Source organism: Protopterus annectens, chromosome 17.part0, assembly GCF_019279795.1.
Source record: "Protopterus annectens isolate FY-2018-M chromosome 17.part0, PAN1.0, whole genome shotgun sequence".
NCBI lineage: Eukaryota > Metazoa > Chordata > Ceratodontiformes > Protopteridae > Protopterus > Protopterus annectens.
Genome location: NC_056751.1, coordinates 438,150,842 through 438,177,753, shown reverse-complemented (window position 1 = coordinate 438,177,753; position 26,912 = coordinate 438,150,842). Strand labels below are relative to the sequence as shown.

General features: G+C 38.8%; 1 protein-coding gene across 1 annotated transcript in view; it reads right to left on the bottom strand.

Moving 5' to 3' along the window:
- GPATCH2 (G-patch domain containing 2) overlaps positions 1-26,912 on the bottom strand; it is a 1,961,709-nt gene that overhangs the window by 865,751 nt on the left and 1,069,046 nt on the right. The window lies entirely within an intron of this gene.

Sequence of the window (26,912 nt, the reverse complement as noted above, 5' to 3'; positions counted from 1 at the left end):
CCTCTGCTTGTTATGTGAGATTCCCCCTTCTGCAATTTTTAACCCCTCAAATAATTCCTTTTACTTCTTTTCTATATGTCCCTCTCTCTTACTTACATCATACTTTTATAGTCCATTTTCATGTTATCCCACTCGTTAGCTGTCCCTTTGGAAGTAATTTCTACCTTCCCTAATAACTATTAAACCATACTCACTACCCATTCCTTGAATTACTCTCTTTTAAACAGATGCATGGAAAAACATCACTGTCTCATTAATGCACCATATCTGATGGACCTTCTGCATATCCACAAAACAAACAGTACCAGAATTACCTGTTCTAAAGACTTAACCATTGCCTATGATACTAATAGGACATGATGGAGAGGCAGGTATATATCCCAGAGACTACCCTATCTCTGCAACAGGCACCCCTATCTATGCAAAGCAGAGTTCCTCCCTAACTCAATTCAAGTGTTAACGTGGGCAACTGGGTGGGGAACAGGAAATTCATCCCTGTTTTGGCACATATGTCTGCAATGGACACAGGCAACCTGTAAATGGTTCATCACACAGACCCCTGTTTGTAAATGTTTCATCTCCCAAGCCCCTGCTTACACTTATCAAGGGCACAGGAACTTGTCAGAGATTTGGGATGCATGGCTAGGCTTAAAAAGGCCCCTGTGGTCATTAGCCTAGCAAACACCTATGAATCTAGCTTGTATCTTTATCTTAGTTTTATTGCTGCATGATTTGATATAGTTCTTTTAAAATCTGAAAGCCATCCCAGCTATCCCAGTTCCTGCATATTGCCATTAAAAAAAAAAAACAGGTCAAGTTTGAGTTTTCACTGTGTAACAACTCTAGTTTGGCTGAGTTTTTCTTTTTGGTTTTTACTAAACAGTTTGTCTTTGTGAGGTTTGTGCTTTGGAAGTTGCTGTATTTTGGGGAAACAATAAGTAAATTCTATTTGAGTTCCTGCTACTGATTTTACACCTTCCATACCAAATATCTGAATACACTTCTCCAGAAATCAATCCTCTTTTGTTACATTTCCCTTCTAAGTCCCCTGATACATACTCATAATTGCACGCCTGGTTCTAGTTTCCTATCTATAAATAATATTCTGTGCTGAAATCTTAATATTTCATTCAAAATTATTCTAAGCTTCATAACATAAATTTTTGGTGGAATATAAATACACAGCAGCAAAATCTTCCTCTCCTGCCAATAATCATTTCCTGACACTGATCTACCATCATTTTCTTTTTCTCCATCTTCTCTCTCGAAGGTATTGTCACTTTAATTTTCCCTCTTCTATCACTATTGAAGCTTCCCTCCTAATTAGAATTACTATTCACTTTTTTCTTTCTCTTTGATATTCGGCTGAATGTCTACTCTCACATCCTTTATTTGTCAACTTCACATGTTCACTTCTAACTGTAACATTATTTCCACACTACACTTCTTAATATAATTCAATACACTTTGCTTTTGGTCCGTACCTGCAAGGTCATTTACACTGCATGTTAATATTGACAAAGTAGACTTTCCAAAAAATATCTACTACTCCTACACATTATACATAACAGTTCTTTTGAATATGTATTTCTATCTTGCAGCTTACATGTACAGCCTAACAAGTGGCTGGCTGATCTTGTATGTAGTAGTTGCTTCTTTTCATATCTATTTTATACGTGCCTCTTTTCCTAGGCATTTCACTTCAATATAAATACTCAAGAGACGAGAGTATTTTTTGCTGTAGCAGAGGAACTGGAAAGAAAAGACAGCATTCATTTTTTGACAGTACAAAAAGATGTTTTCTACAAAATCTGTCCAACTTATAACAAACACACAAAACTATATATCATTTCCAAAAAAAAAAATCTGCTCTTCCAAACAGCAGTTGCCCCAAAATCAATGGCTGAATTCACAGGTGTTAACCTATTCTAATGTTGAGGCTAACCATGCTAATGCACATGTTGAAGTGTTTTCACTTACAAATCTATTCTCCTCTTATTTGTATTCTCTCCGATATGAACAACTTGCATGCTTTCAGTAAACATTAACTATTAGCCTAACAGTGGTTATCCTTAATTAAACAAACTTAATTATGTACTGTCATATTTAATATATTAAAATAAAGTACTATGGTCGACAGGGAGGCAAGTACTTGTACAACTATTCACTTCCCACAGTTTCGAGTTTCATTTCTAACAACCTGCAATTGTTGCTTTTAAAGTTAATTACATTGTACCTTGCAGATATCACTCAGAACAGTGTGTTTAGACTTCTTATGATAAATTGTCTGCACCTATAGGCTTCTTGTTCTCAGCTAAATGCAAGTAGTAATGAAAAAAGAAACTTTTTACTTTGCAAATACAAGAGGGTACTACTACATTCATACTTTATAATTCTCTCTCTCGTGTTTATTTATTTTTTTCTTAAAATGTTTGACTATAGCTTAGACGAAGACATTAATGCAGACAGATACTTTTATAAACAAGGGAAATTATATTTTAATTCTATAGATGATATGTTCAATATACATTTACACTTCCCCACTTTCATAATTGCTTTGTTTAGAGAAGAGATGAAAAAGGTGGACTTGTAGTGTGAGAGTGATCTTGGTAGGAAGAGGAAGAGTTTAGCTTTATTAGGGTTTAGGATAAGCTGGTTTTCATTAAGCCATTTTTCTACGGCAATGAAAGTATTTTGTATATGAGAATGGAGGTGTGACATGTTGTCCGAAGTGGTGATGAGGGTTGAGTCGTCCTTGTACTGGATAAGAGTCAAGTGGCCACAGGCAGAGTGGAGGTGGTTGGTAAAGATATTGAATAGAAGGGGGCCTAGGACAGAACCCTGGGAGACCCTTGTTTTTGCAAGCAAGAAGGGGGAGCAGGGAGTGAGCCATTGTACAAACTGTAGTCTACTAGTAATGTAGCTGGAGAACCACTGCAAAGTGGGAGGAGAGAGGTTAAGGTCAGCTAGTTTTGTTAGTAGTTTATAGTGAGACACCGTATCAAATGCTTTGGATAGGTCAAGGAAGAGACAGGACACCAGTTGATTATCTATGGCCTCCACAACTGTATAAGTAAAAAAATAAGTTTGGCCGAAGGCCATGTTGGGTAGGGGATAGGATGTTTTCATGGTTTAGTTATGTAAGCAGTTGACAGTGGATGCACTTTTCAAGAATTTTAGAAAGAGGTGATAGGATGACAATTGGTCTAAAGTTAGCAGGGTCTGTGGAGTTACCTCCTTTGTGTAGTGGTATACTGTAGAAAGATTTCCAGATGTTTGGAACTGTGCCTTCTTGAACAGATGTATTTATTAGTATAGAAATAGGGAAGGCTATGGATTCAGCAGGAGGCTTGAGAAGGGGGGAAGTTTATCAGCAGATGGGGAGCAGGGTTTAAGTTTATGAAGAAGAGTTTTAATATAGGAGGTGGGAACAGGTTTAAGAAAGGGTTTTTGTTATGAGTAGGAGAAGCAGAAGAGGTTGGTGGACAGGAGTTACGGTCTGAGTGAATGAGTTAGTTTGTGGATAGTGTCTATGAAGTACTTATTAAGCAGGGTAGCAGTCTCCAGTGGTGAGTTATTAGGGAAGAGATTTGGGCTTACCAGGGTGTAGGATATTACTGACAGCACACCAGAATTTTTGGGGGTTAGACACATGATTAGTTTGTGCAGTATTACTTTTTTTTGTCCTGGTAAATGTGCTTTTTTGTAAGGTTTCTGATTTCCTTGTAATTTTGTAGTAGGGTAGGGGATTTGGTTTTCTCCCAGGTTACTTAGATACTATCCCTTTTGTGTATGAGGGAGCATGTTTCCTTTGATAGCCAAGGTGCATAGCTAAATTGTATCCTAATTTTTCTTTGGGAGCAAGTCAGTCTAAGATGTCGCAGAAAATTTTTGTTTCCCTGCTACCACAGTTTTGTCTGGAGCAACTGCTTCTTCAGGTATAATTGCATCTTTACTAATATGGGTTTCTTCTGCTTTCTGCTGGCCAGATTTGAAGCATATAAATTATGTGCCCTCTCAGATGGGTGCTCTCAGACGGCAAATCTTATTTGATGCCAGTCCAGCTTCTTATTTGTACTTTCAAATACGTTAGTCAAAGGATCATATGAAGTCACTAGGCTAATGGCCCTTAGGCCCTTACAAGCCTAGCCAAGTTACCCTTGTTTCCACAATCAGCATCTATTGCCCATGTGCAAGAGAGATGCACATGAAACCTCCATGGTGAATTTATGGTGGTCTATACTGAAAGACCAAATGGAACGAAGTGTGAACGCTCAGATGAGCGAAAATGACGCAAATCGAAAACATTATTATGGGGGGCTGCACCCCCCCACACCCTCCGCTAAATATATATTCCAACTCCGAGATCGCACTACAGTGAAGAAAGGGCAAATATTCTGATCTTCACAGTACTGCGTTAAAAAAACAAACTTCGATTTGCAGCATTTTCGCTCATCTGAGCGTTCACACTTTGTCACTTTCGTTCTTTTTATATGCAACCAATTTTTGGTTACCCATCCAATCGATCAGACTGCAGTTGAAGAGGGCCAATGAGGTACTCTGTTTGACATGAAATATGAGTCTGTTCCAAAGGTGTAGTAACCTCTGGGGGACAATCTGTCCCTCCAGCAGGTTCTTTTAATGTCAGATGCCAGGTTATGGTATTTGACTGAGTAACCCGTGTGCCATTTGACTTGCAGATATACAGCATTAACAATAAATCAGGGTCAGGGATTGCCATATACGCAAGGCCAAGATCACCTCTGAGTAGTCTGTATGAAACAGAATAAAGTGACAGTGATTTCAGATGTTCCTCATAGGACAGATGCTGAAGACCTTGAATTTTCCTCGTGAGGCACCTTTGTGGTCTCTCCAAATGCTATAGTTGCTTTGAAAGGTACATACCAAAAGGGGCATTGTACTCAATTATTGGCATAATGAGGGAAGAGTACAGGGAGGTTATAACTTCTTTTTTCTGGTGGCAATGCCCTTACTTATCAGATGAGCAATATAGAATTCCCTTCTTACCACTGTGGAGACATGGTGATCAAAGGTAAGGTTGCCCGGGTCTCTCACCACTGAGTGCGAGGGTGTTGTTATTGATGTGATGGTTAGGAGGAACATTGCTCTTACCATTTTTTGCATTGAGATTATGGCAATGACTTTGGCACCAATCATTTGTTTGTTTAAGACCTTCTTGTAGGATGTTGACAATCATTTGGAGATTCTACGCCTGCTCCCAGTTTGCAGTTATCAGCAAACTTTGTCAACCACAGACCTTTAGTTTTTAGCTTGCACTTTGGAGAAATAGTAGAGGTCCCAGGACTGATCCCAGTGGAACACCACTGGCTACAGGTTTGCTGTTGGAGGTGGATTCCCCTAGTTTGACTATATGGGTTCTATCAGCATTTAGTGACCCATCTAATGATATATTGGCTGATACTTAGCTGGGTGAAGTTTGTCAATTATGCCTGAGTGGGGGGCAGCGTCAAAAGCTTTGGCCAAGTCTAGTAGGCTGTATGCACAGAGTTCCCCTCATCAATGACCTTGGTGACTGTCTCAAAGAACCCCATCAGGTTTAAAAGGCATGATCTCCCTTTGACAAAGCAAATCGAATAAGGTCAAGTGTTTGGAGATTACCAATATCTTTGTTGATAAGGTCCATGGTGATTCTCTCCATGGCCTTGCAGATAAGGCTAGTAAGGCTAATAGGTCTATAATTCCTGGGGTCAGTGGAAGCACCACCTTTGTGCAAGAGGATAACAGTGGCCTTTTTTCCATTCAGCTGGGATAAAGCCAGTGCTTAGACTATGACTGAAGAGAGTACCCAATGGTGTTGCTAATTCTTTGAGGCCATGTGGGATCCAGACTGGGATGTTATCAGGTCATAGGTGTGTACTAGGCTAATGGCCCTGGAGCCTTTACAAGCCTAGTCCATACGATTAGCCTGGCATTGTGCCACCTGACCTTAGTTCCCAGTGCCTCTGTCGAGTAAAGCCACTGGAGTGGTCCCTGGGGTGAATTTTCTATTTCCCATCCACTCATCAAGATTTCTCTTGAAGAAGGCCAGTGAGGTGCTCTCCTTGACATGTATGGGAAGTCTATTCCATAGCATGGGCAGTCTCTGGGTTATGAACCTGTCCTTCCAGCATGTTCCGTTGATTGTGGTAATGAGGCTGAGGTCTCTGCAGTGTGTGGTGTGGAGGGATTGGGATTTCTTTAGATGTAGCATTTCTGACAGAGCAGGGTCAGACATGGTTTTGTAAGTCAAGCAGAGATTGCCTCTAGGTAGGCGATATGAGACAGAGAATAGTTGGAGGTTTTTGAGTCTGTCCATATAGGACAGACTGATACTGCAAAAATATCTGGGTTTTATAAATGCCCTGTCTGTTTTTCAAAACAGCTGTTCTTCAGACACACTGCGTTCAGTCTGTCTATTTCATTTTCTGATTTCCTCAGTTTTATCAGTTCATCTGAATAGCTACTGAAAGCTTCGATTTCTCCATCCTTTTGTCATTTGATTTTAAATACTCCCCTAGTTTCTCACTTATTTTAAGCACCTTTGAGTGCATTTGATTGTTTTACTCTACATTACTGGAAGTCAGACTCCGTATTAAAGATGAACTTAAACAGTGTTTGCAGAAAAGATGCAAGGTTCTTCCTAGTTAAAGCTTTCTTCTTCCGCTTTTCTGGTTGATTTTCACTTTTTTTTTTCAAAATGTTTTCTTAGCTGGCATGAAGGCAATGCAATTATTAATCAGTAACCACATTTTAACCAAACTGATAGCTTTTACTGGCTTTTTAAAACAATTTCTCAGTTTTCACACAGGGGAAGTTCTAATTAACATATTACTCAGTCAGCAGCCATCTTGGAAGTTCTTGCACTTGTCTCTGTCTTAATGCTTTTCACAGGGCTTCTCTAACACCAGCTCCGCAAAAGGTGGACTGTTCAACTTTGAATCAGCCTAATACTTTATTTTTTTAAAACATTTATTAAATTAGCAAACATGCATTAACAGAAAAGAAAACAAACCATTTAAATGCAATATACATAGCATATATTTTCCTTGCTACTATCACCAGTCCAACATTGCAAAAAAAAATTACTGAATTCCTGTTTTCCCCTAAACCTCACTTCTCACTCTCCTGAGCATTACACTGCATGTACTGATTCCACAATTTCCATTTCCTTCTTTCTAGTTTGCTCCTTCCATTTTCTAAAGACCCCCCTTCCAGTTCTTTTCTGTCTTTTATAATATTCAATATCTGAAATACAGTTTATGTAGACTCTGATTTCCATAATCTAGTAATTGTTTTTTTTTTTTTGACAGCCAACAGAATTAAACTTAATAAGGCAGGCCTTATCCATGTCTAGGCAATTCAGATCCAGTAGACCAGCTCAAAGGAATAATTTCCTTAATTACAGCCATTTGCTCAACTAATATTTCTGATAGAGTACTCTGTAGGGAATCTTTAAAATTTGCCAACATATGACAGTCCCAAAACATATGTTCCAGTTACCGCTTTCTTGTCCATCACACCTCCAACATTTGCCATCTACCCAAGGAAGAAATCTTTGAAGTTTTCTTGGGGTATAAAAATACCTATGCAAACACTTCCAAACAAAGATCCTAAACCTTCTGGACTTGGTTGGACACATGGGAGCCATACATGTATATTTCCATTGTTTTCTTGTAAATTGCTTTTCCAGTCTCTCTGCATCATTATCCCTTTTGGGGAGAGTAACATCCCCACAAATTATCACATTAATAACAATGTCCTAAGTGCGCAGTCAGTCATGAGAGATTTGGGCACCCAGATTGATAGCAACCTGACTTTTGACCACCATGTTGCTTCCATTGAATGGAAAGCTTTCTACATGGCCCACTTCATAAGGGTATCTTATCCAGGGACAAGGATGTCATAACATCCCCGTATTCTTCCCTTAAAAGGTCCATTATTGAGTATAACACCCATTCGGCATGTACCTCACAAAGCAACAGCTGGAGAGACCACAGAGGTTATTCACCAGGAGAATCCAGGGCCTCAAAAATCTACCATACACAGAAAGGCTAAAAGCCCTATCCCTCTACTCTGTTTCATACAAACTCCTCAGAGGTATCCTCTGTCTAGCATACAAGGTGATCTCGGACCCCGCCTTGATGGGACTGCTGCATATCTGCAAGTCAAGCTCTGCTCGAGTAACCCACACACGCGGCCTCAACCTGGTCTATGACATCAATAGGACTTGTTGGTGGGGTAAATTTGTGTCCCAGAGATTCCCCCATCTGTGGAACAGACTCCATCTCCACATGAAGCAGAGTACCTCTTTACCCCTTTTTAAGCGCAACTTGGATAACTGGATGGGAAATAGAAAACACGTGTCTACTTTATACCCTCGAAACACAAAAAAACAGAATATGAATTGCGCAACACAAAGAACGAACCGCGGATACGTCGAACGTACTAAAGCATGAAAATGTAAACCTTGAACCGTCATAGTCTGCCAACACACTACCTACCCAAACACAATAAAAAATAACACATACATATACTAACCAAATCCCTACTTCTAACCCAAAATTAAAGCACCAAAATCCTACTGATAACCCTACACTAACCCCACATACACAACTGTCTATGCACTACCCTTACCCCTTCCTAACCCTAAAGTCCGTAACTACCGCACACTTCCCCTAAGAAGCTATACCCAAACAAACTAAATATTCCACACACATACACTTAACAAAACCCTACACTAAACCTTGCATACATTACCTACACAAAACCTTACATACACTACCTACCTAAGCACTTACCTTAACCCCTTCCTAACCCTAAGGTCCGCAACTATCGCACACTTACCTGACGGAGCTATACTGAAGACAGGCCAACTATGTGATTTCGATATTTCCTCTTTCGCGGTTTCGTTCGACATATTCGCTGTTCGCTCATGACGTGTTGCGCAATTCAGATTCGGGTTTTACTGCTTTCGAGAGCTTAAAGTAGACCCAGAAAATACATCCCTGGGATTCCACCCATGTCCCTGCTGGACAGGGCACTGGGTGCTGATTTGTCTATACATGGGCTAAGCTCTTGGCTAGGCTTATAACGGCCTTAGGGCCAATAGCCTAGTAACTTCTTGTGATCTTATGAATCTTTTCTAACCTCCCTATACTGATGTTTATAGTTATCATGCAATATTTTATATGCCATACTAATTATTCCTTATCCCTTTTTAACAGCTGCTTCTGTTCTAGATTCAGTGAAAAACTCTACCACAGCAGGTCTTTCACTTAAATTCCCCTATCCCGTTCTCTTTGCCTGTGCTCTGAGAACAAGCCCTGGTAGTTAAAGCAGTCTTTAGCCTGCAATCCAAATGTCTACTTGGCCTCATCCCACTGTATTACCTTTCCTGCTTGAGTTATTTGCTCCCAATATCTTAGTTCCTTTGCCAGGTTTCTCATCCTACTCCTTTACTGGTTTTAAAGTGTAGACCTCAACACAACATTAAGGGCTGAAGTTCAATCAACTGCCTCCTGTTCCTTACATATTACTAAGTTTAATCTATTTTCCTCTTCTTAATGGTAACATTATTAAATCTTTTGCAAATATTACAATCTTTAAGAAAATGTTCTCCTGAAAGACAGACCACACATAATGAATGGCTGTCTTGAAGGAGACATTTATTTCTACATCTGAAGCTCTTAAATGATTTTGACTCTTTGCCATCTATTGTCAAAAAGCAGAAATGTAAATGACAATAACTTTTCAATTGCTAGTAGTCTTAAGTCCATCCTTATAAACTACCTAAAACCAGAAAATGCAAAAATAGTGACCATCAAAAAGAAGCAGTGTAAACAAGAAAGTAAACTGTGAAATATCAGTTTATATTAGTCAAGGCACTCTTACTTTATCAATTAAAGCACAAAGAAGCTGAGCAAAACTGCACAAATCCCCAAAAAGACCCCAGAAGTCAGTGAACAATGCTTGACAAAGTGGAAGGGGGGAAGGAGAATAAAACAGTGTCTGCTACAAAAAGACAAAAAGGAGCAAACTTACCTGGAATTAAGATAACTATGAGATGCACTCAAAAAATTCTGCAGAAAGGCAGGCTGGTGCCATCTTTTGAATTGCACATATACCATTTGCATCAAAAGAGATCTGGAAAAAAGTGGAAATAGTCAAACAAAGCACTCTTGATAGGACATATCTGTAGCTTATCTACGGCCTACATGGACTGGGGTTGCACTTAAACTACTCCTGTACCTCAGTGAATGATGGCAACAGTTTCCACTTGGTGGTCACAGGGACTAAAAAAGTCTCTGTCATCGATACCATTTTTTCCTCATTACCTGTTTGCCATAAGAACTGCTCTGGCCTTTCCAGCCCATATGCACCCTCAACTGGCAGCAGGATGCCAACAGTCAGGTATCACTCAGGGTTTTACAAGCTTGGCATTACTTCCCTCCTGTATGCCATGCAGCAAACTGATGTGTGGGAGATGCTACAATGTTACTCCTCAAAACACCTGTTTGCTCCTGCAAAGAGTTCTAATTATGGGTACTGTACATGAATGAACAAGTTAGTGGGCAGACATCAGACAACAGTGTTGTCATCTGCTTCAACAGCTAATGTGTGGTATTAATACTGCAGGAGAACAGACTGACTCAACTCCCATTGTGGGTGAGCCAGCATCAGTTACTCAATCCCACCTTCATCAGCCTGATCCTCTGGCATCTAGGCTACTAGTCAGTCCTGGATTATCTGAAGCCCTGACTACAATTCAGACAGCCAGAGATCAGTTAACAATTTGAAAACCAGAACAACCAGGTAGGGGGAGGGGGACGTGAGTGGCTTACAACATCTTGCTTATCCTGAAGGTGAAGGATTTGATGGTTCCGTTTGGCCAATTTGCTACTGTGCAGTTGCAAGCCTGCTTGATATCAGTGGCTGTAGCACTTGGGAATGTGAGCTTGGTAATCACAAGGGAATGACAGTAGTCATCAAGGGGTACCATGTGAAAGCATGTAAATGTCAAAGGATGTGATGCATATATCTACTTCAGACACCTAGGGTGGGGATAAGGCCAAAACAGAAAAGGCCCTCATGACTGTCTGTGCAACAGCTGTGTCAAAGATTGCCTTCACCCTGAGGACAATGGAACAGACAGGAATTGCTGGGCACTCAAAAGACAGCAGGCAAGAGGATAATAAGAAAAATGACTGAAATAAGAAATCCTGGGTCACATTAAGAGCTTTATTCCACTGCACCACACAGTTGACAGAGGCGTTCCATATTTGAGCTCAAATTCCACATAATACTTGAACAGATGCAGTAATAGACGGGTAATGTACACAAAAATTATATAAAGACACTCTTGCCTGCCTCCCTCATTTACTCAATCACAAAATGCAAGGTGATACAACTTTTGTTGCCTCTTTTCTTGCATTTTTGAGGAATGGGGAGCAAACCATTACTTGCTACATCAGTGTTACACTAGCTGGCAATAGTGGGATTCAAACCACATCTATACCAGACTCCCTGGCTTTGCACACACCATGGCTGCAAAACCTTTCAAAGTGAGTAGCAAGGATTGCTCTGTACTCTAGCGACACTGTGTATTGTGGCTTAGAAAGAGCTTACTATTGTCAGACTCTTTCACTGCAAATGTGTAAAAGTTTTCTCAAGTTAACCAATTTAGCAATATTTTTCATTAAAATAAAACTACTGACATTTTATTTCTCACTGTGGTATACTTACCCCTTAAAATTACACTTCAAAGACATCTGCCTAATGAACTACTGACTGAAGCTTACAAGTCAGCATTTTCACCTCTCAGTATTTTCCTATTTGCATTTGACATACACTAATGTAGTCTAACAAATGTCTGGGTTGTTTACTTTTCTAGACCCAGAAGGGAGGCTTGCATCTCAGCGGTAAAACATGAGATTTCAACTGCAACAAGCCATAAAACAAGTATGTGTTTGGACTCACAACTTAAAGCAAGTCCCTTGCAGCAGAAAATGCTACTGAAAATTGACTGAATGTTTGTAGTTAATGTGACTAAAAGCTTAACTGGATTTTGACACATTCCACAAGTCCAGTGCTGCTGCTTTTGAGTGGGATGTTAAGTTGGCAGTATGCTCTATAAAATTAAAATACGGTCTTAAAATTCAATTCTAGGTAATGATTTAAAATGAGTACACACTAAATACTGTGTCCATAATGCATGAATATTAAAAACAAGAAATGCAGTGTGTTGGTGACACTGTTGTCAGGGGAGTGCCTGCTGAAATTCTGAGGGGTGAAAGTATGATCCTTGGAACAGTGGAACTGAAAGTATGAACGTGGCAATACATAAAAAGTCCAAGGCTGCACTACACTGGAGTATTCCTACCATATATAAGTATGAGCGTTCTGTGGAAGCCCCCCCCCAGAGAGGTACAGAGAAATTTGCCAAGTTTCAGAAATCACTGTTACTTCTCAGAATTAAGAGTTTATTTTTCTGTGTGTTGAGACTTGTAAGCTTGGGTCTTGAACTTCTGAAAGGGAACTGCACATGTGGGAGTACGTGTCTGTGCATTTACTTTATTGCATGATTTTTTTTCTTTGCCTAATGTGCGACTCTGAGCAAGTCATTTAGCAAAACAGTGCTTCCAGACTCCATCATGTCCTACGAGCTTACATGGTCAACAAACAAGAAAATAAATTAAAAAAAAAACATTGTAATTGTAACACAAGCTGCTAACTTGCATATTAAAGCAACATACAGCAGAATCATGGCTCAAGCAAGCAATAATGCATGGGTTCTCCTGTTGTTTCTTCGACTTTCTTTTGGGGGGGAGGGGCAAGAACGGATATATTAAGTAAATGTTGTTGTTGTTGTTGTTTGTCTTTCGGCTTTACCCGGTAAGGGGTCGCTACAGCAGAACTTTGGTCCGCTAATAACTGGCAGTAGATTTTTACGAAATGTCAAGGTGCCAGCTCGACGCCCAACCTTCAATGAAGGCACGCCCATTTACGCACACATGTCTTTCGAACGCTACCCAACCGCGGGGAGGACATGCATACTACTCTATTATACAATGACCCCCCATTAATATTCAAAAACGTGCACGCTGATTGGTCAGCGTGCATGTTATAAATCAGAGTTATAGTAATGGAAAAAGGTCCGGTCGCCCGGACTTTTTCCATTACTATAACTCTTTTTTTACAGCAACGGAGAACGCAAGATCTCCGTTGCTTCACACTGTCTCGCTATGTTAAACAAATTTAACATAGTGAGACAGCTTTAAAAAAGCAACGGAGATTCTCCGTTGCTTTTTTTAAAGCTGTCTTGCTATGTTAAACTACTTTAACATAGCGAGACAGTTTGTAAAAAACAACGGAGATCTTGCTTTCTCCGTTGCTGTTTTCAAAACTGTCTCGCTATGTTAAATGGGTTTAACATAGCGAGACAGCTTTAAAAAAAGCAACGGAGATTCTCCGTTGCTTTTTTTAAAGCTGTCTCGCTATGTTAAACCCATTTAACATAGAGAAACAGTTTGTAAAAAGCAACAGAGATCTTGCTTTCTCCGTTGCTTTTGCCCACAGCTCTGATGTACTGCATAGGCATACGCATGCGCAGTACATCAGAACTGCCGCAGAATACCAGACAGCTGCAGAAGGGTGGCAAGGAGGCATTATACAATGCCACTATTTAAGAAATGTAATTATTTTTTTTCTTAAATAATGTCATTGTAGAATAGCAATAACCCACTTCTGGGTGTGAGTAATGCTGGATTTACCCATGGTTGGCTTTGTTTGGCCACTCGAGCTTCACCCTAGTGACCAAACTACACCAACCATGGGTAAATCCAGCATTACCCACACCCAGGCGTGGGTTATTGCTATATAATCCCATCTCTCCCTGTTTATATCTTTCACCCACACGGCCAACATTTGTCACTGACAAATGATTATTTTGTTTTCTTTTTCCTTATAGCTGTAATGTGTGCTTACTGGACTGAAGTAAACAAACACAAACAAGAAATAAATGTTTTGTTGATTTCAGATGGTTTCCCTCAGTCACCACATGTATGGTTTAACGTCGCAGATTAAGCCAAAGTTTAAAAAGAATTAAAACCTTTTTTCCCATTTGTTGATCTTAAGACTGAAATATAAATTAAAACCTTTTTTTTTCTCATTTTAAGTTGATCTTAAGACTGAAGTATAATTGTATTAGTATTACATCAAAGGAAAACAAGTGATTGCTCAAAACTATGGTGCACTGTTCTGGGAAGTTTTTCCTTCCCAATTTTATGCAGCTTTGGAGCTGTTATACTTTCAGGGAGTGTGGGGACTTGGGCTCTCACAAGAGTGTAAACAGGTTTGCCAATTTTACTCTGCAAATTCAATGAACTGCATAGATGTGTTTCATACAGCTGAGATTGTGGAAGGGATTTCCAAGTGAGTGCATGCTGATACTTTAGAGTGGAATCATTCAGAGATGTAGTACCTCCACCTTGTCTGCGTACTGTCCTCCATACTGTCTTGTGAAACAGGACACCCATCCACACTGTGTCCACATCCTGTAAAAGTTCACTGGTGTGCAGTAGCTACTGGGATCTTTCTTTTACATAAAGTAGTGGTATTAAGTGAAAAAGATGGTTAAAGCTAACCTACATCTCATCCAGTATTTGTGCCCTCACAGCAGCTGCCAAAGAAGTGACATAACAGTGTGATTCTGGAAAGGAATCTTCCCTGACTCAGCTCACACACTATACATAGTTTTTCTGATTTTTTTTCACATCTCAGTGTAGTTCCTGAAAGGCATACTTGTTTGAAACAGATAAGTCTGTGTTTGTTTTCATTCTTTTTTGATGATGGAATGGTGCACATACCAAAAAGTTACCATGTACATGTGAAGGAAAGTCACAAAACAAGACACTTGGACACCAGGAATGTTTAATGAATAATCAAACTATTCACTAACGGTTAATTTTGTAGTGTTCACTATTACTTTTGTAGTGGTGTCCACTGTGTGACTATAAAAATACTTTTTATTTACATTTCTGTTAACCTAATACTTGACATTGTTTATGTCAAGTACTTCCTCCATTGAAATCACACAACTGTCAGACTACACATGAGCTATGTGCAGAAAGCATACAGAAATCTCTTTTTTATTTTAAAACATTAAAGTGATGCTTTTTTAAAATGGTTTAACCCTCTCCACAAATGGAATGCAGATCCTATGCAGGAAGCCTCCTACCTAAAGTTTTAAAGTAATAGAAAGGTGGTGTGGATGATCACTGTCAGCCTAGCCTGCTCAAATTCCACTGCATTTGGTAAAATAAGCTTTATCTTTGGATTTAATTCCAACAACTAACTCTTCACAAAAGAAGAGAGAAAATTTTAGCTGCTATGTGCACTCACCACCACTTTAATGACCTCAGCAAGACGAAGTGTGACTATAAAATTATGGCTAGCAGCTAACATTGAAAACTACAGAAATCGTTCGGTCTTCTCAGTGTCAGGCAGATTGAAATAAATTCCTTAATGAAACAAAGAAAGATCTAAACAGGATCTTGCTTTCTTTCATTTAGGAATTCAGCTCACAAAAAATTAAATGACATACAAATCCAGTGGGTAAAATCCAATGGATTTATTCAAAGCATTAAGGTGTACATAAAGCTAAGCTTCAGGCACACTAAACTAATCATCATTTCAAAAATTGCTCGCCCCTGTTTCATCATCCCTTTAATTATTTAAAATAGGTTAAATGAAAAAATATTAATTTGGCCTGTATGCAAGGAAGTAGGGCAAATACAACACTAAGGAACCCTGATGCACACTTTAATACCTTACTGGAGTTTTTGACATTTTAGCGTATTTGACCCCTTTTTCCCTGCTCTTTCGGACTATTCATTCACATTCACCAATCACTTAATTCCTCATCAACGCATGACTATATCTTCAAAAATCTTGTGTATGACTGAAGAAATGTGGCAGGAAATCTATGGACTACCATCTGAAGGACACAATTACAATGGCACAGGGATATAATGGGCTGTGGTTAGGCATAACACTGCTCTCAACCAGAAACCAGCAAACTGACAAGGTTTTGCAGTAATTTCTTTTGCATGTATACTACCCCAGTCTGCACTTCAACTTTGGGCAAATGTAGATCTGCTGCCTGAAAGCTCCAGCATCTGTTGTTCAATGCTGACATCTGGTCACTCCTCATCTGGAGTTTCCATGTTTTCCCCATGTCTGTGTTGATTTTCTCAGGTAATCTGGTTTCCTCCCTCTTCCCCAAAGTAAGCTGATTGGCTGTGCACACTGAGCTATCAGTGTTGTTATGTTTTACTATCCCTGCCCTTGCGGCCTGTGTTGTGCCTGAAAAGGACCTATGGATCATCTTATCACTTACTCACTTAAAGTTAACAATAATATAATAAATAAAAACTATATTACACTGATCCAAAATGCATCTCACACATACCTCTCAACTGTCCACATTTTTACCTGACATTTTTGGTTTGTTCCTCATAAAACTTTTGGTTTCTGGCAAATCACTGTGATGATCTCAGGAATGAAGTCACTAAATAATGACATATATTTGAGTTTAACACTTCATATCTTTCAGAAAATGCATGCTAAGACAAATCCTGTTATTCTAGCAACTGTTTCTACTTTTGGGTCTTTGATCCCCCATTATGCCAGGCTTTGTCCAGATTTCTTGTGCTAAGAGATTGGGAGGTACAATCTCACATAACACAACCCTTTCAAAAATCAGATCCAGAAGGCCTCAAAGATGCATACAGAGCTGTTTGCCTCCAACAAATAGCAAATCATGTGAGATGGTACAAGTGTTATGACCAAATACACTGCATAAAACAAACCTGGGAAATTCATATTTCTTTGTACTTAGGAAATAACAGACTCTTGCAAGCACCCTGACCAAAATGGATTTTGTTCAAGCTTTGAGTGGCAGCATTTATTATGCCATGTAACGATTCATTTCTTATTCTCTGCACTGTACACACTTCTACATATACTTGCTACAAAGACTATAACTTAATAGGTTAGTTAAAAATGAAGACAAGTTTAACAAATCTAGCAGACTTGAATATGAATCTTTACCTTCCACTTACAATGTACACAGTGTAAAAGTGAACAGCTCCACAGGCTCCTATGATGTTATAATTACAGGACCACATAAACTGTACAGGAACACTCTTGGTTTATACAAATCATTTTCATCTCGGTTCAAAAATACTTGCATTCTAGTCCAACGATTAGACTTAGCAGAAAGCAAATGGTTACATTAAGGAAACTGACAACAAAGTTCAGATAAGCTACAGAGACTAGAAACAGCTCCAGATATCAGGTGAAATATGATCGAAGAAAACATGACATGAAAAACTGCACATCCCTGCACTGCTGTAACTGTGAAGAATAAGATGCTGAGAATGACAGAAAGGGAAGAGTAACAGATCAAGGAGGGCACGAAGGAAACACGGAAATGAAAATCTGCTCTCAATCCTCTGCTACTTAACATGCTGAAAAAAATTACACTGGAGATGTAACCCTTTAATGTCTGGAACCTGCTCTTCAAGAAACTGTGAAATAGAAGAAATACAACATTTATGAAATGACAAACTATATAATTTATATCTAGAATGTAAAAACAGAGGTAAAGTATGACTGGCTTGTTACTAAATGATTGAATTTCTTCTCCTGATTTTGTGGAGTGGGGTAAAATCATGAACCGTATTTTGGTGCCATGCACCTGGGTGGCGGCTTTTTTCAACTACAATTAATACACACACCTGTACATCATCTGCACAGACTAATGTAGAAATTCTGAGGTTCATCTATATTGCTGGGGGTACAGTGCAATGAAAAATATAGAAAAGCACACCATGCAGTACCAACAAAACAGCTTATTCGGGGTAGCAATTACCAGCTGGTAAAACATTTTTTTACCAGCAAAACCACAAACATTAGTCTCTTTTGCATTCTCAGAGCAATACAGTTTAAACCAAGAATGTCTTACACGACACATATAATTATAACAGAAACCTTAAAGTGCAATTCAGAAGAACAGTCACCATCACTTCTGGGAAAACTAGGCAACATACACTTAAATAACAAAATCACGAGCTAGGAGACATCTTGTGCATATTCTTATGTACTGCTGTGCTTGCAAAGAAAAGCAGCAACTTCCAGATATGTCCAAAAGGCATGCAAATATTTTTTCCCGTAAAGGTGTACTTAAAATAACATCTGACCTGGCAAGACTCTAGTTACTATGTATCTGCACTATTTCTTGATCTCTCAAAGGCATTCAATACTGTGTCTCGCTCTTTACTCCTGAACAAACTCTCTAACCTAGGAATTACCCCACTGATACTAAATTGGTTAAACAGTTATGTAATCGAAAACAATCTTTAAAATGGTCAAATGTGATCTCCCCCTTTCTAGTGAACCCCACTGGAGTTCCACAGGGATCCATAACAGAGCCCCTTCTTTTGAACATTTTTACTAATGATCTCTGTACAGCATCTATTTGTGGAACACTAATCCAATATGCTGATGATTCCACAATAATCGGTAACTCTTGCACACTACCCCAGCTTCTCCTCAATTCTCAACGAAGTTTCTCTACTGTTAAATCATGGCTTACCAACTGCCAGCTTTTCCTCAACCCCCCCCCCCCCCAAAAGTAAATCGCTCCTCTTTCAGCCAAAGAGCAACACTGCTAATCTAAATGGCTTCAAAATTCTCTCTGCAGAAAACACAACCACTGAAACTGTCCACCACACTAAATTGCTGCATGTTGTCATGCATGATCAACTTAGGTTTGATCTTCACATTCAACAAAACATAAAAAAAAAAAAAAAAAACACCAGAAGCTTAGCACACTTTACAGAAACAAGCACACATACACTTCTTCAACTAAAACCATCCTTGCCCAAACCTTCTTTCCACCCTCACTGCTTTACGGTGCTCCAGTATTGACCAATTTACAGAGCTCCTCTAGATCCAAAATGGAACAGTGCTATAATAAAGTGGCCAAGTTCGCCACCAACTCAAAAACTAGAACCCATTGCAGCTTGTCACTAAAAACACTTAACTGGCCAGAATTTTCCAACTACCTACTATATCCAACTTCATACACTCCATAACTTGGTTTACAAAACCACAGCTGGCCCAGCCCTAAGTAACATCATTACTCCTTACAACCCAGGCAGGACACTTAGATCTACAGATAAAGAACGTCTCTGTATACAAATCTTCCAAAACGAATGGACAAAATCTCTATTGCCACTGTGTTGCAAAAGCATGGAACTTGCTCCCATTTACTGTGAGAGCTATTCCTAACCTACCTTCAAAACTGTACTGAAACAACACATGATCAACTTATGGCTGTGGCCTTGCTCTGACCCAGGCTAATCTCTCCTGTAGACTAAACCTGATTGCAAATCTCCTTTACTCTAATCATCAGTAAAATGACCTGAAAATGTATATAAAAGGCAACCTGAGATGAACGGTGTTCAGAAAAAAAAGCAAGTACTAAGAAAAAACGATCACTGAAACACAGCTGATAATGTAATATAGAAAGAATGTAACCAAATAAATATATAAAAAAATCTTTATTAAAGGTAAGCGCTTTCACGTTCACACATAATGCTTCATCAGACCACTTAAATGCCATTGCAATAAAAAGTTTAAATAAAAACAGGAATATAAACCAATAAAATCAATGCCTCCATCATAGTTATCCGTTGAACAAGTTAACAACCAATCGCATTGCCTAAACTGAAATACAATGTATCCCACTGCCCGCCAACTCATTTAAAGCAACAAAGCCTGGAACTATGAGTGACAAATAAAAAATGCACTCACAACATTAAAGACTATATATGTCAATGTGAAACCATGCAACATACATCAAGAACCAAAAACCACAAACAATAAAATATATAAAAAGCTTATAAACATATAATGTAATCTAAAGTATAAAAGACATTATGAATGACAAAAAATTAAAACAAATCCATGAAATTAAATTACCCTGGTAAGCTCCATGTCTTCAGTACTGACTTTAGGGGGACCTGTTCATTAGGGCCAGAGCCTCTATCAGCGGTGAGAACAATAATCCATCTAAGGTCATGGTTCTCAATAATATTAATAAAATCACCAACATGTCCATACTGAATTAAATGATCGATAGCTAAAAATCTAAACTCATGTGAACTTCCATATCTGTTAATGTGTTTCACTAATGCATTAGTACCTGTCTCCTTCCTAATATGATATAAATGCTCAAGGATCCTCGTAAGAAAGACTCAGTTGTTTTTCCCTACATAGAATCTCCAGCAAATCAAGCAGTGAGCTTAGTATATAATATCCTTGGTGCAATAACTAGCTTGAACCCTAAAAGTATACTTAATACCTGTGTTTGGATATATAAAACAATTAGAAGTGTCAATGTAAGAGGAAAATCTGCAACTTCCATAGTGTACAGTGCCAAAATTTAAAGGCATAGACCCTACAGAATCTCCAGCAAGTCAAGCAGTGAGCTTAGTATATAACATCCTTGGTGCAACAACTAGCTTGAACCCTAAAAGTATACTTAATACCTGTGTTTGGTTATATAAAACAATTAGAAGTGTCAATGTAAGAGGAAAATCTGCAACTTCCATAGTGTACAGTGCCAAAATTTAAAGGCATAGACCTCACATGTTTTATTAACAGGACAGCATAGCAGTCTCCTCAAAGATCTCCTGTTCTTATAACAAAAATGTGGTTTGGATCCAACTATCTCTCTGATCATAGAGTAAGGATGAACCAATGTTTCTTAAGTATATTAGTAATCACTCTGGTATTACTACAATAATAAATAGGAAACCCAGCAGTATTCCGGAGGAGCAAAGTATTAGGCCTCACCTCACCAACAGGGGCTGAAAAATATGTTCTAGATTTAGTATGTCTAATAGACACAGTGAAACTGCATGCTTCATCTACCTCATATGTAATGTAGTCCCTCCCAATCAACTCTTGTTTCAAAGTGTTCATGTTTCGCAAAAACTCATCATGGTCAACAATCAGTCTACAAGCCCTCATGCATTGCTCACTAGTAACATTTCGAAAAACATATCTTTGGTGCATGCTAGATCTATGCAACGTAGAACATCTATAACAATTTTTCCAGTAAAGGCCAGTGGTAAAAGTTAAATCTTTTTCTGCATACACTAACATCCAAAAACTCTATGGCCCAATCTGAATATCGTATGGAAAACATAAGAAAATTGGTAGTATTATGCATAAATCTCACAAAATTATTCAACTGAGTTATAGAAACTGACCACAGAAAAAACACGTCATCCACAAAACGATGATAAAATAACATACTCACGATGATATTATGAAGTAAAAAACATACTTTTCTCCCATTGGGCCAGAACCATATTAGCGTAGCTATTGGCACACAAGGTGCCCATAGCTATGCCTGTTTTCTGTAGATAATAAATCCTATCTAACAAAAATATATTGTTTTCAAGAACAATCTTAATGAACAGACATATTAGCTCTGTCTACTATCATAATGACTGTTCTCTGTCATATATGATTTAACCAGCTCCATCCCTTAATGGTTCGGAATAACTAAATAAGGAGGCCACATCCATGGTAACTAAGAAACAGTAGGCAGGAATATACTTCTGACTGGTAAATCCATACAAATCCCATAAAAAGTGTTTACTGTCTTTCAAAACCACATTATTTTGATTGAGAACAGGTCTAAATAACTTCTCAGCATAGATGGAAAAAAGTTCAGTCTACCAGCCACCTCCAGATGCAATAAGTCTGAAAGGTGGCATGGTCAAATTCTTAGGTAAACCCTGAAGGCTGGGAACTCAAGGATAATCAATAATCAAATACTTAGCTAACTCACTGTGTAAACAGTCAACCACAGTCCTATGTCCATACTCAATAATCGTATTAATCACATCAATTTTAATTTCTAAATCCATGTCAGCTTCAGACAACATCTGTTTCAAACTTAAAAAAATAGAAATCATGATCCAAAACGACAATTAAACCACAGAGAGTGATACACAATGAAAGGAGTACAATCACATCTATATAGGTTACTTGAACAATTACCTTCTTTCTCATATCAACGTACCCGCTTACCTGTAACTTCAGGCAATTTGTAAACATCTTACAAAGTCTTCTGTTTATTTCTCACCTCTGAATGTATTTGTAACTCTTCTAAATTTCAACTTGTTTGCATAAAGATTGTATGTGTGTGGATGTAATTTGGAGCTTTTTTCCTGGGCCTACGCTGAAAATGGATTCATTCTGATCCAACTGGACCTTCCTGGTAAACAAATGTCAAATAAATAAATAAATAAATAAAGTCAGAAAGCAAAACAGTTTTAGTGGGCACTACCGACTTAGTATGCATGCTATTTTCTTGAACTTGTGTTTTCATCCAATTGCAGGTAGAGAGAGTGTCTGGATCCCAACCTGTAACTGGAAGCTCTGTATAAGTCACTGGGAATCTATTAAATATCACTACTCCATATCAAAATCAGGAGTTTTTAAAAGCTTCCCACTCTTAATAGAATTTACTAATACGGTTCAACCATACACTCTGGAAGACATCAACTGTGGAGCCTCCTTCAAAATATATCATCCATTTGCTGAGTACAGCACATTAAAGATGAGATTTCTTAGAGTTTGTGAAGGTACTTCCACTGTGCATTTATAAATATCTGTCAGCTTTGTTACTGACTCTGTCTCTAATGTTACCACTGTCCTCTGCTAGCATGCTGCAAGGTACAGCAGACCTTGCAACCTATGCTAGGATGAGGAACAGTAATCCAATACGATATAGATCCTCAGTATCCCAGTCCACTATCACACCACTGCCAATAATATCTTACTAGCTTGTTAAGAGGAAGGACAGCAGCTACTCTCCAAAGCAAGCTCAACACATCTGTCAAACAAAACACTGGAAAATGTTTTGGCAGAGTTGTTGTAGTAATAATTTATGTTCATCCATACAGCCATCTCCTACTGTCACATAAAGCTATTCAGCATCATGTACTGTAGCTGGAAAACTATGGGCTGTGTACATGTTTGGAAAGGCAGTAACAGTTGCTGCTCTACTGGCATAGATGGATAAAGCCCAGACTAGCACCCACTCAACCCAGGTTCGATTAGTAGCTTGGTCAGCTGACAGAGCAGCAGGGAGGGATGGACCGACTTTCCCTAGGAGGATGGGCAGTTCTGTGGGTATCTTCAGTGATGATCTCCAGTGGAGGCTGCAGACGTTGCTGGCGGGGGTATGATCTAAAGGGGTTTATGGTGGGGTCTAGGCTGAGCTGCTATGCAGGCAAGGTGAAACCCTGCACATCGCCATTACACATTCCCCCCCTAACCATCTTCATGGAAGTCAGGAGGGGGTTAAATAAGCTAAGTGATAAGTAAAACCCCTCTTTGCTTGAAGTAGGACAGCATGACACCCCAGGACGCCCTTAAGACCCACACTGGCCCTGGCTTAAATTTGGGAGTGGACTGGGTGTGACTGGAGTGCCGGAAGACGCAGTGAAGGATGTAGGTCACTGGTTTGGCTGTCAGAATGACAAAAGAAGATAAAAAAGGACATAGAAAAGGCAGTAACAGTCATCAGTATACAGTATTAGTTCTTTATGGAGTGGGTCACTGCATAAATACCACCACCACCACCACCACTACAATAAATATAGCAAAAAGAGCTGGCAGTCAGCCAGCCAATATATGCACACATTCAAAATTCATGCATAAACAACAGTGACAAGACAGCAAACAAGGCAACACTAGCCTGCCATTTTACTGTATTACCATGAAGGGTGAGTACCCCAACCACGCCTCTCTAGGTAGGGATGAACTGCCACAATGACATCAAGATCCCGATCTTCCACAACACATACTATGTCTCTCCAACTTTTCAATGAATCCTAAAAAAAAAAAACCGTGCTACTCTCATCTTCAATATGCATACATATAAACCACACTATTAACCTCCTTCAATCCCTCAAACTACAAGCACTTTTCTACTTGAAATTTTCTTATTTTTCAAATGTATCAGTTGTACTTCACAGTTTCATAAGGATATTAGATGACATGATTTTGTCTACAAAACTTCTGTTTTTTTTTTTATTAATTCCAGTTCTGATTTTTATTTTGCACAGCTTATTTTATTACCATTTGTAACAACCACTTTAATATCTTCTTGGTTTGTAGCAACTCCTTTTAATCTCTGTCCCCCTTAAAATGTATTGTCATACTCTGTGACTTAACCTTTTTGCACCACACTACATGGTGTATAAAACGCCAATTAGCATTTCTGCCTGATTGGCAAATGTTTTCCTTTCTTCGTTTAGTTAAAGGAGCACTTGTTAAAGTTGTTTCCTCTGTGCTGATGCCACTAAAAATTTAAGATGATCTTCAACGTCAGTGGCACCAACTCAGGGGAAACAAGAAATGTGCCCATACACTTTTTAGTGGATGTGTTCTTCAAATTTATTTAGGCAATGGTTTGAATAAAAAGTTGAAGCTTTTTATTAAAAACACAGCCAATAATAAATAAGAAAGTACTACGGCAAGATGCATCACAACACAACTCACTGATATCACCATGCACTACTAATGTGTGACAAGTAATGTGTTTAAGTAGTGACTCAATACTACAAGATTTCAACAATTTCTTTTTTTACAAAACATTTTTACAGGACTTATGTCAGTATTGAGTCACCTCTTATTCCTTCATATACAACAGAAACTGATTAAATTTGTTAAGCCTATCTACACATTCTGTTTTAACCAATCAATCTATTTCAGGGCAAAATTGCTTTGAATTCTTAACAGCCTCATTAGGTCTCCCTCAACAATGATTTCAGAAGATGCTAGAAATACCCAGTTTATTCCTAACAACTCTGTTGAATTAAAACTAAAAGAGTTGCACTTTGGTTTCATTTAAAAAATCTGAACAAGAACTCAAGAGATTTGTACCTGCTAGATGGAGAATACAGAGATTTGTACCTGCTAGATGGAGAATACTGGAAGTATGATCTCCTTCAAAGCATTCTATTGTTATAATCTGTTACAGTTTTCTTATCAGATACCGCCACTTTGAACCAACTCAGAATTCTCTCATTTCTGTTTGTAGAGGTACGCATACCTCTTGCTGTTGCATGCAGTGATGGTTATACTCACAGTCTCTGTGCCACTCAATTTAGTCTCCCCACATCCACTCAAGGAAAACAACCGACAAGAAAAGCAAATAAACCACAGACATATATGAGTACAATAAATTATATCCCTAACCAGCTTACAGTAAAAATATTCCACAGATTCAGCAAGGAGAGTCGTTCTAAGGACAGGGAAATGGCAAGAGGGCAATAATGCCCCACTGCAGAAGGCCTCTTTGCAGATCAACTGGTAGAATTATTAAGCATCTCTAGAATTTCACTTCAGGCATCTTCAGCAATGGGTAGCTGTTGGTAAGATGCCTGAATAGTGAAACATTAAATCTCCTGGCAGGCCAGAGCCATAGAAAAGCCTTATGTAAAGGCACAAAAGGGAGAGTTCTGAAGCAATGAGCTGCCAAAATCCTACTTCTGGAATCACATCCCTAGTGACACTATCGAGTGAAGACATGAAAAGACAGCCAAACAGGAAGATGCACAAATATCCACACTGAAGACATTTTTGACACAAGCACTAGCAATAGACTAGCTGTTGTAGGATGGCTTTTGCCAGCAACATTAGGTGATTCACTGACTGAAGGCAAAATGCTGCTCAATAAGCAATCCGGTTTTCAGGTTTTCTAAGCAATGCGCGCCCCTTTTTTTTTTTTTAAACAAATGAGATCAAAAGCTGTTCTATTTTTCTGAATTCATGTATACTTTTCAAGTAAGATCTGAACTTGCAGTGCATGCTAAAGATATAAAGGATTCTGCACCTGCAGCGAAAGCAAGAGCCCATTAATGGAGTGGTTTATTGGTGATTCTGATGTCACTTTCAGAAGAAAAAAAACACCCTGATAGTTACGAAAGACCAGATATGGTTCACTTACAAATAAGGGGATGAAACAGGGTCATCCTGTGGGCAGAGGTGATATGACGGTCAAGAAGAGAAGCAGCTTCAGAAATGAGAATCAGAGCTGTTGAACCAGTTGGTTCAAATGGAAGATGTGCTTGTTTACATTCAAGCTCTATGAAGGTGAATGTAGTAGTAGAACCCTTTAAAGAACAGAGTAACCAGTGAGGCCTGGGCTGCAATCCCACTCTCCATAAGGTCACAATGTTTAGAGAAGCCAGAGGCAAATACCATGAGTGGAATTACTGAAGCCCAAGTCACAAGAATCATGGACACATGAAGAAATAATCAAAACATAATGGTGAATGACTTCTAAGATGGCTGTACATTCAGTAACAGCTTAATTTCAGCTCTCCCATTGTGAAAACAGAAACTCAGAAGACAGAGCCAATTAATTTGCATTTTTGGGTAAATTTCAGTAACTGGCTAGTAAGTGCACTACCTGGATGCCAGTAAAAAGAAATGCACACAACTTGAAAGAAAATCAATCAAAAATGTGAGGAAAAATACTTACTGGGAAGAATTTTGCAACTGTTCAGCAAAAAACAGTGTAGGCTCCAGCTTTGGTGTAACACATGACTGCCAGTAACTTAGAGGAAAAAATAAGACAAATGTACTCAGCTGATTAAACACTGCTGGAGTATATCAACCCAAATAACAAAAGGTTGGAAAAATGAAAAAAGCTTTAAATAGATATTCAGATGAGGTGATAAAAACTGCAAAAAATCAGAGGTCAAAATGAAAAGGCTGGCTGAGCATGAGACTAC